Source organism: Corvus brachyrhynchos, unplaced genomic scaffold, assembly GCF_000691975.1.
Source record: "Corvus brachyrhynchos isolate BGI_N302 unplaced genomic scaffold, ASM69197v1 scaffold148, whole genome shotgun sequence".
In the NCBI taxonomy this organism is placed as follows: domain Eukaryota; kingdom Metazoa; phylum Chordata; class Aves; order Passeriformes; family Corvidae; genus Corvus; species Corvus brachyrhynchos.
Genome location: NW_008239785.1, coordinates 71,834 through 81,110, shown reverse-complemented (window position 1 = coordinate 81,110; position 9,277 = coordinate 71,834).

Genomic DNA, 9,277 nt, shown 5'->3' with positions numbered 1-9,277 from the left:
GAAAGAGGTACTATAGGAGACAAAGGATGATTAGGGGTGGATGGCTAGAGGAAAAAACAAAGGTGGGGAAGGGATGAAACCAGTGAAGGGTAAGAGGATTCAAGGAACCAGTCAGACAGGCAGCTGGTGATCACATTTGTCTGTCCATGCCCTGGCTGATGACTGCAGTCTGTCCTGTGTAAGAAACAGGGTACTGAAGAGGAAAGAGGCAGATCTTGGCATCAACACGTGACCTTGGAGACCCCTGTGGGATTCCTTTGTTCAAGGTCTCTCCCCAGGGCTGTTTCTGCTGCTGTACCACTCAATTATTAAGTTTTTTTTTTCCCCAAAATTTGATGCCTGATACTCTGTTGTGGGAAACCTGGAGTAGAGAAGTTTTTTCACAAGCCTCACCCGTCTCAGGAGGGATGTGCCACTCCGTCTCTGACACCAGCATCTGGTACGAGGCAGAGCACCAAGGCCAAGTACTCTGAAGGGCTGTGTTGTTCTGGGCATCCAGGGACAACAGGGCCATTGTTGAGCAAACCTTGTACTGTCAGAGTCACCCCCAGAAGCACAGAGAGTCACAAGTCCCGATCAAGCCAGCTGCAGCATTACTGCTTGTCTCCAGTTTGAAATGACCTGCTGTGGGGACAAGTCCCTCTCTGAGTGACTGCAGAGCGTGGCACACCAGCTAGATGGTCAGAGACCCGAGAGGCAGCCAGGGAGCTGAGGGCACGCTGCCTGCTCCAGGTGCTCTGCCCTGGAAGGGTGACTGGAAGCAGTTAAAAAAAGAAACTTCCCACAGACTTAAATTCACAGCCTGACCCCTCTCCCTGGGCTGGGGCATGAAAAAGGGGGGTAGAAAAGTCACCCTCAGCAGGCTTGAGGGCAAACAAAGAGCTGGGCAGCATGGCTGCCTTCCGGAATTCCTGTGCCTGTGAGTGCAGCTGGGTTTGGAGAAATGGAACATCTGGGAATAATGCCAAATGTTTTAATGTGGGGCCTCCAGCCTGTGCAGTGCAGGAAGCTCAGCCTGGCTGAGCGCTCTCTCTACCTGAGTTGCTGTCTTCCTGCAGCATCCTCTGCAATTCCAGCAGCTGGATGCAACTCCAAACAATGCAATTCCAGCATCCTCTCTCCTGTCTGTGCCAGGGCATGCCTTACGTGCTTCATTTCTCATACATCACCAGGGTTTTAACAAGCCCCATTCTACAGCTGTGTTCTGCAGTTTCCCAGACACAATAAAATCACTTGATAACAACTAATAATCAGTGTCCTTCCAGGAAGGAAGGGATTCTCCCTTAAAATATAGAGACCCTCCCATATGCACACACAAGCAGAGCTAAGGCACAGCAAGCTCAAAACTTGCTGCAGTCATCTGCCAAAAACATCTATTTACGGAAACATTTTGGAGCAAGTAATGTATCTATAAGTTAGAAAAGCAAGTAAAAGCATTGTAGGTGAGTTTCTGGAGATCTGGTCCGATCTCCAGAGCTAGCGTATTCTCCTTCTCATGAGAAGTTAATCAAAGGACATTCTGAGAGTGTCCAAAGAATAATCTGAGTTAGTTGCCTGTATTTATCACAGAATCGCTGAATACTTCAGGTTGGAAGGGACATTAAAGTTCATCCCATTCCAACTCACTGCCATGGGCAGGGACACCTTCCACCAGACCAGGCTGCTCCGAGCCCTGTGCAACCTGGCCTTGGACACTGCCAGGGATGGGGCATTTATTTATTCATCTTTAACTACTTTTGAAAAGACTTTAACTAATCCTCTCTCTTTTAGGAAGAATGTTGGACAAGGTGCCTGAGAACCTTATGTTTAATGAGCTGCATTTCTGATAATTTTATTATAAGTACTATCTCAAAACCCACTAAATTAAACAAAATTGGAATAGTTAGCTCAGATTATGTTCCTGGCCCAAGGCCTTATGCAATCTTTTGGCATATTATAACTACACTTCCCTCTACTTTAAAATGAAATTTGCTTCCCTCTGTTGCTGTGGTTGGGCAGATCCCCACATAACACACCTTACTACTTTTGCAAGCAGCCGGCATGGAAATCTTTTATTTACAAACACCCTCAATTTTTCTTGAACGGTGTTTCCCTGCAGAGGAAATCTGTTCCCTGGATTAAATGGCCCTCCGTGACCAAAACTTTGGGAACCTCAGATGCAGAGAAAGCAATGAAATGGCCAAGATACAAAGTGCTGCCAGATGCACATTCCTGCGCCCTCCCTCGTAATCTCTCTCAGGCGTGGGGAATGTGACTGTTGTGCCTGTAACTCCAGAGCACAATGCACTCACACAGACACACCACCTCTATTTTTTTTAATTTTTGCTGCTGCTACAGATCTTAATAACTGAGCAAACAAACAAACAACAGAATAAGGCATGGGAGGAAGGCCATTCTCACAACTTGGCAAGCCTGAACGAGGCTGCAGGAGCCCCCGCACGGAGCCAGAGCTCACCCTGCCTGCTGCCGTGGCCAGACAGACGGACAGACAAGCAGCCAGGCAGACAAACAGGCAGATGAACAGGCTGCTCTGAGAGCAGGGCCATATGCCCACGTCTGCTGGCAGGTCAGGGGGGTGCAGGCAGGACAAGGAACTTTAGGTGCAGTGCAGAATGCTTGGTGCCCCTTGCAGCTGGGACGCAGACTCCTGCCAGGCTCAGCAGGCAGGGAGAGCCCCAGTGACACCAATTACTGCATCTGCAGCGTTTTTCCAGGGGCCCCTTCTCTAAGTGTGCCAAGTGTGGGGCTGCCTTTGTACCCTGACAGAAGACTGAGATGTTTCTCAGGAAAATCCTCCTTCTCCACCAGGCTCAGCTACTCTGGAGGTTGCTCAGGCGGGACATGCTGAGCATGACCACAGGTATCTCTGCCTGGCTGCCTCAATCCTCTCCCACAGGAAGGTCTGGGCAGCCACATCAGAGCTGTTTGCATGCCTAAGATCAAGGCCAGCCAGTGTGTGACATCCAGGTAATGCAGGATCCTGAAGAAGCCCTCGGTGGGCAGAGCAGCAGAGGGTCTCCAGCGCTCTGCAAGAGCTGACTGGTCCCCCCTTCCCCGTGCTCCTGGAAAGGACCGAGCTGGTTCTCATCGATTCATCAGCACCAGCACCTCCCTGCAGCTACCGTCCCCTCTTCATCATTCCTGCACAGTGGCTCTGCTCCTTCTTCTGGCCTTTCTGATTTGGAGGACACAAGCACAGGACACCTGTGTGTTTCTCCCACATGCAAGCTTCCCAGGACTGTAATGTGAGCAGCCATTTCACTAGAGCAGTCCTTGGGGAAGTGAATGCCTCTTATCTCTGGCTGAAATTAAAGGGTTTGCTCACATTCACCTTCTAATTAGTGGCCTATGTCTGAGGTAAAAAACCTGTTTCTTGTCCTCATAGCTGCTGCTCCTGGCCTTCTACACACTGAGGGGACATCAGATCTCATTTGCCTGGTTTAGCTCTTTTTAATCAAACTCCACCATACAAACATTTCATCTGAGAAGAAGAATATCCAGGTCACCGCATTTGTGCAGTGAAAGTCATTCAGTCCCAGTCCATATGCAAGAATAACATTTAAGGCAGCACACTGCCAATGGTGGGGAGGACTGGAGAGATGAGGGATGGCAAAGGCAGACCTCAAGGAAAGTGCTGGGAGACAGCAGTGGCAGCTGAGCAGGAGACCTGCTGGTGGGAGATGACCAACTGCAGATTGGTCAGACGTGTGCAGAAAAATGGAGCAGGCAGAAACACACAGGAAATATCAATTCAGTATTCAGCTCAGAAAAAATGAAAGTGGAGAAAACAGCCCAAAAAAACAGCCAGCAGGGAGGAAATCCCTGGAAACAGTTACTGATGAATTTTAATTTGCCCAGTGCAGTAACTGAGCATCCTCAGAAGAACACAATGAATGTCACTGGGTCCCCTCCACCCTCTCTCTTTTCCCAGTCAGTCTCCTGTCCCACTGGTTTAAAGATGATGATGAATAAACTGGCCATTTTAAAACTGCCTGGCATCTCAGTCCCTGGGACTATCCTGCCACGAGGATGCATTTCCAACATGGTCCAGACACTACGACCTGCTGCATGCTCCAGATTCATCAAACCACACTCTCAAATCAGATTAAAAAATATATTGGTTTGATTGCTCTACACCTAGCAAGTTAATCTTGTTTATGGAACTGGGCATTTCAGTATCTGACTTCCTCTTATGTCCATTACAGCACATAATTACCCATTACGGCATCAGTGAATTTGAATAATTGTAATATGAAAACATCAGAAGTCATTGGGACTGGGAAGCCTTTGTACTTCATACTAGGCATGTAAGGGAATGAACCTTTTAGACTGCTTTTAAATTTAAAAAAAGCTGCCAGCTATTCCCATGACAAGTACAGAAGTGTAGGCGCAAAAGTAGATAAAATCAGCAGAAAAGTACTAACAGTAACAGGAAATACTTTATAAATGTATATTAAGAGGAAGACCAAGTAAAAGAATCAGTTGCAGCGCAGCAGAGGAGAGCCACCCTTGAATGACCATGTTCAGGATATTCAACAAAATGTCATTTGTTAATAAAGAAGTCATCCATCATCAAGTGGCTGTCACAAGATGGAGAACCCTGAGATTGATAGACTTTTGAAGAACTGGCTCAAAAATCTCAGAGCATTTGCTAACCTTCTCGGAGAATTCATGGAAAATCTAATGCAAAAGAGAGTAAAAAGCAGAGATCTAGAAAAAATGACCTGAACAGAAAGAGAAAGAAGTGGTTTAATACAGGGCAGGAATGAATGAAAGGGGAGTGTCTCAGCTATGCCATCAATCTGCTGAAAAGAAAAAGGGTGGTTTATTTTCCCATCCCTCAAAGGAGAAAAATGAATTTAACTTGCAGAAGGGAAGGTTCAGGATGGAGGTGGTATTGAAGCCACAGTAAAGGCTGAACTTCTTGAGGAAAATACCAAATAACTATTTATAAGAAATGATGTAGGTATTATTCAGCCTTTCTGAAGCAAAGGAGTATGCCTGTGACTGGAGTATGAGGTACACATATGTATCCTCGGCAGCTGTGTCCAAAGATTACACTATGCTGACATTCCACTGTGAGGTGGCTTGGAATGGACACATTTGATACGAAAATAGAATTATTATTTAAAGTATGACATCATGTATTAGAGAGAAAATAAAACCTAACCGAAATAATCTAATAATCTAATAAGGACATGCTACTTAGCAAAGATCAACACTTGGAGCTGAAAGTTAAGAATTGGGGTGGGGATGATACAATCTTTCTGACGGCATTCACAATGAAACCTTTAATAATATTATCACAGCGAAGGTGCTGTCTGGCCACCCTGCGCTATCTGGACATCATCACCTCAAAGAGGCATGAAGAAATCATTCCTAGCCTATAAACCCTCTCCACATGAATCTCTGCAAGCTTTTGCATGTGAAGCACGGTAGTATTTGCTGCTGAGGTATTTTGAAGCCTGGGACTGCAAAAACAAAATTAAACCTCGGCGAAACAAGAAAGTTCTGTTGAGTCTGCTGATCATATTCCACTACTTTAGATGGGATTTTTAAGGCCATGGGGTTTTTAAGTCATATGCTTTGGTGAAAAGGGTAGAATTCCATTTTTAATCTAGACTTAATATAAAAATAAATGGTCATAAATTTCCAGATAACAAGCTGCTACCCTGTGGAGAGCAGGAAAAAACAAGCATTGCAGCACAGCTTTTGGTACAGCTAATCCAGGAGTCATGGAAACACTCTTGGTACTACCCAAAGCACCAAGCTCCTACAGGGTCCCCTGTTAGGAGCTTGTCTTGCTCAGGGCACCTCACTGCCTGTGCGACTTCCCTTCTGAGACTTCCAGTGAAATCCCAACCTCTCTGTGACACCTGTGGTGCTGCACCCACCTGCCTGAACACTTGCTGGGCTCAGAGAGATGCAAGGTGGGGGGAAAAAAAGTATTTAATTCTGGGAAAATTTAATTCAAACCCAAGAGCCACTTTCTGGCTGTAAAAATTGTATCTGCACCCTCCTGCTCTGCTGCAGCAGCCTTGGTTGTGGAGGAAGGAACAGGGAGCCTGAGCACAGCCCTGCATTTGCAGGCAGGTCCCACCTCCTGGACACCAAACCTTGGCCTCATGCCCAGGAAAGAAGCAGGACGATGCAGAACAGATGCTGAATTCAAACTACAGATTGATAACAACACCCTCAGGCTCCTGCTCTGACTTAGCAAGAGAAGAACAGCTTGGCAAGACATGACAACTACATCTCAGTGCAGTTCCTTGTGGGATTGCCATACAGCCTGTTTGAGCACATCCACAGGCAGAGCTGCTCAGTGCTGTTGCCTCCACTCAGGACTGCAGACCTCAGCTGAGCAGGTGCACACAGCCAAGTCAGTGCTCTCTGATCACCAGGGAGGAAAAGAAGACCCAGCTCCTTCAGCCTGGACATCTGAAAAAGCACTGGGAGAGTCTGACCTCAGGAGTTTCTCTTCCTCAGTTGGCTATAAGGAATCTGAGTGTTTTGTCTTTTTGAAATAAGGATGAACTTGTTCTTCATTGTCTGCAGGACTGAGAAGTTCCTGCCCCAAGGCTTCTCACCTGTCCATGCTGGAACATCACAGCAAAAACAATCCTTGAAGCTTATGAGAAACCTGCCATCTCCCTGGACACCGTGTGCTGGCACTTCTGATGGCTCCCAGGGGCAGCAGGACGGTCACAGCACAGCAGAGCAGTTCCCTGAGGAAGCATGTGGTGCTTGACTCCACGCAGAGAAGAAGAAACTGAAGCCATGTCTATCAGTTTCTTCCCTTGAGCTGCTCACCTGCTGCAGGAGGTTGTGAGAGGTTAATCCTCCTCTCCTGGAGACCATAAATGAGCCAGCGGACACCAAACACACACAGCCCCCACCAGGCACAGAGGCTGCCAGGAGGAGCCCTCGCTCACACCATCCCAGGAGTTTTCCACTGGTGAGCTCTGGGCAGCTCCTGCCAGGCATAAACCAACACTCATCCCCTTTGGAGAAACCAGCATCTCTTGTATCACTTGTACAGAAGGGTTGGACACCTCTCTCATGAGGTGAAGATAACCTGCCTGAGTAGCACACCTACATGTCAGTGACCAGGCTGAGCTCTGGCTCTGCTGCCATCTGTAACACCTTCCCATCTGTGTGCTCAAACTGCTCCAGCCCCCATCCAGAGAAGCATGGGACACACTCAGCATTCCTGGAGATCAGGCTGCTACAGCCACAGGGGAAAACCCCAGGGGAGGCACTGAGGTGGCTGAAAGCAGGGTCTGGCCCCTCTGCCCACTCTCAGCATCCACTCTGAACAGGTTCTGGTGCTCGATGGCCTCGTGAGCTCATGCCACACAGAAGCTGCCCCAGGAAAACATCAGTGCTCAGAGCTGGACCAGTGCATGGAGGGAGGTTCAAGAGGGCCCTCAGGGGCTGCTGCTGAGTGCAGATGGAGTTACAGAGGCAGAAGAGGGTTTAAGGGGAGGACAGAGCAGCTCAGGTCTCCAGCACTGCCATAGCTCTTCACCTGTCACAGCCCAAACATCCTTCACACGACTCTAAATGTTTCTGTGCATGCTACTGAATTGGAACAGCTTCCCAGCAGCCTGGGATCTGCAGGATGGCTGTGCCTGGGCATCTGTGCACATGCTGCCCTCCTGTGCAGCCCCCATGCACCAGTGTCTGTGCCTTGGCACTCACTGGCACTTCACAGGGGTCAGCAGTGCAGGGCTTCTCCTGCTGCAGCAGCTCTGTGCCGTTCACTCCAAGTTTCTGTAATTGACTGGGTTAAGGGAAAAAAGAAGGAATTTTTTGGTGAATTTTGCACAGCTGCAGGATCTCACCATGTGAAGAAAAATAAAACCTGTTTTATTTGAGGGAAATCTGAGAGGTTATCTTAGTTTTGGCCTGACTCTAGTAGTTGTCTTGCATGCTTAAACATATTGAATCTAGTGCCTAATTAATCACACTCTGCTAAACAATGGCAGCACACTACAGTATATTATTTTCTTCAGAATAATGTTATTTAACAATATAGAGAACTGAAACTACGCTGTAACTTGTGGTGATTGCTCCTCAGGCTGTGCTCCTGTGAGAGGGAACCTTTGGAGCTGAAAGATACTTCCTCAGCATGCTCTGAGCAAAAGTAGTAAATGTAACATTTCATGATCTCCACTGAAAGAGAAAAGTCTTTAGACAGGAAACAGGGCCGAGATCAAAATTAGTGTTACAGGAATAGCTTTCAGATCTGGCTTGCTCTTTTCTGGGGTGATATACTTAACTCCTTCAGCTGAAGATATTGCCTCACTACTGCTGGAGCTGCAGCCTAGCAGAGAGAGGGGAAAATGAACAACCATGAAGAATTTATACATTTATAAATGCATGTATTTTATTTAGATGGAGCTAATTTCTCACCTTGAGAAGAAAACATGGAAGTTGTCAAGGAAGGCAACATCACAAATAAAAGAAAAATCTTAACGAGAGAGGAAAAAATTGTGTCCTACATTGTGGTGAACAGTAATTCAATTGTACTCCTCAGAAATATTCTGATAAGGCAACTGAGGTAGTTACACATTATGAGATAGAGAGGGACAATTGTTACTGTCCACAGAGCAGAATGAGACATCTTAGGTGTAAAGGCTATCAAAAGCCAAGCTGTAACCTTATTTGTTAAAATAAGTAAAAACAAGGGAAAAGTATTTTTAAGGATTTTAGCTACACTGCATTACAAACCAGAAGAAGTTGGACGGCACCTGCCCTTTGAGCATGTCACCCAACAGAGAGACAGTGACAAACCAAGACCTAAAACCAGACTGCTGCCATCCCTGGCAGGCAGAACCCCTCAGGGCAGCTGTCTGCTGGTGCTGGTGCTCCCCTGGGGAGCTACAGGTGTGCACCCCAAGCAGGTACCACCCAGAGATGCTGAAAGGAGCAGCCCCAAGACCTCCCTCACACAGAGCAAGGCAAAGCTCAGTAGCCACCATCACCGCTATTTTCAAGTAAAGGACCAATGGCTCAGATTGATTTTGACTCTTCAGAGGTGGGATGTGAGAGGATGAAGGTGCACGGCGGTTAAAGTGTGAATCCTCAGAGCTAAGAAAAGAGCAGAAGGCTGTATGAGGCTCTCTCTTGGTGGTGAGGAGCAAACATCCCATCCCAGCACAGGCAGGGGAAGGCCTGAGCACAGCAAGTCACATTAACCTCCCCAGAACACCTCCCTGCCATGGGGAGGAAGGAGTAAAGGGTTTTCAGCCTCGCTTTCCTCTAACCACAGGCA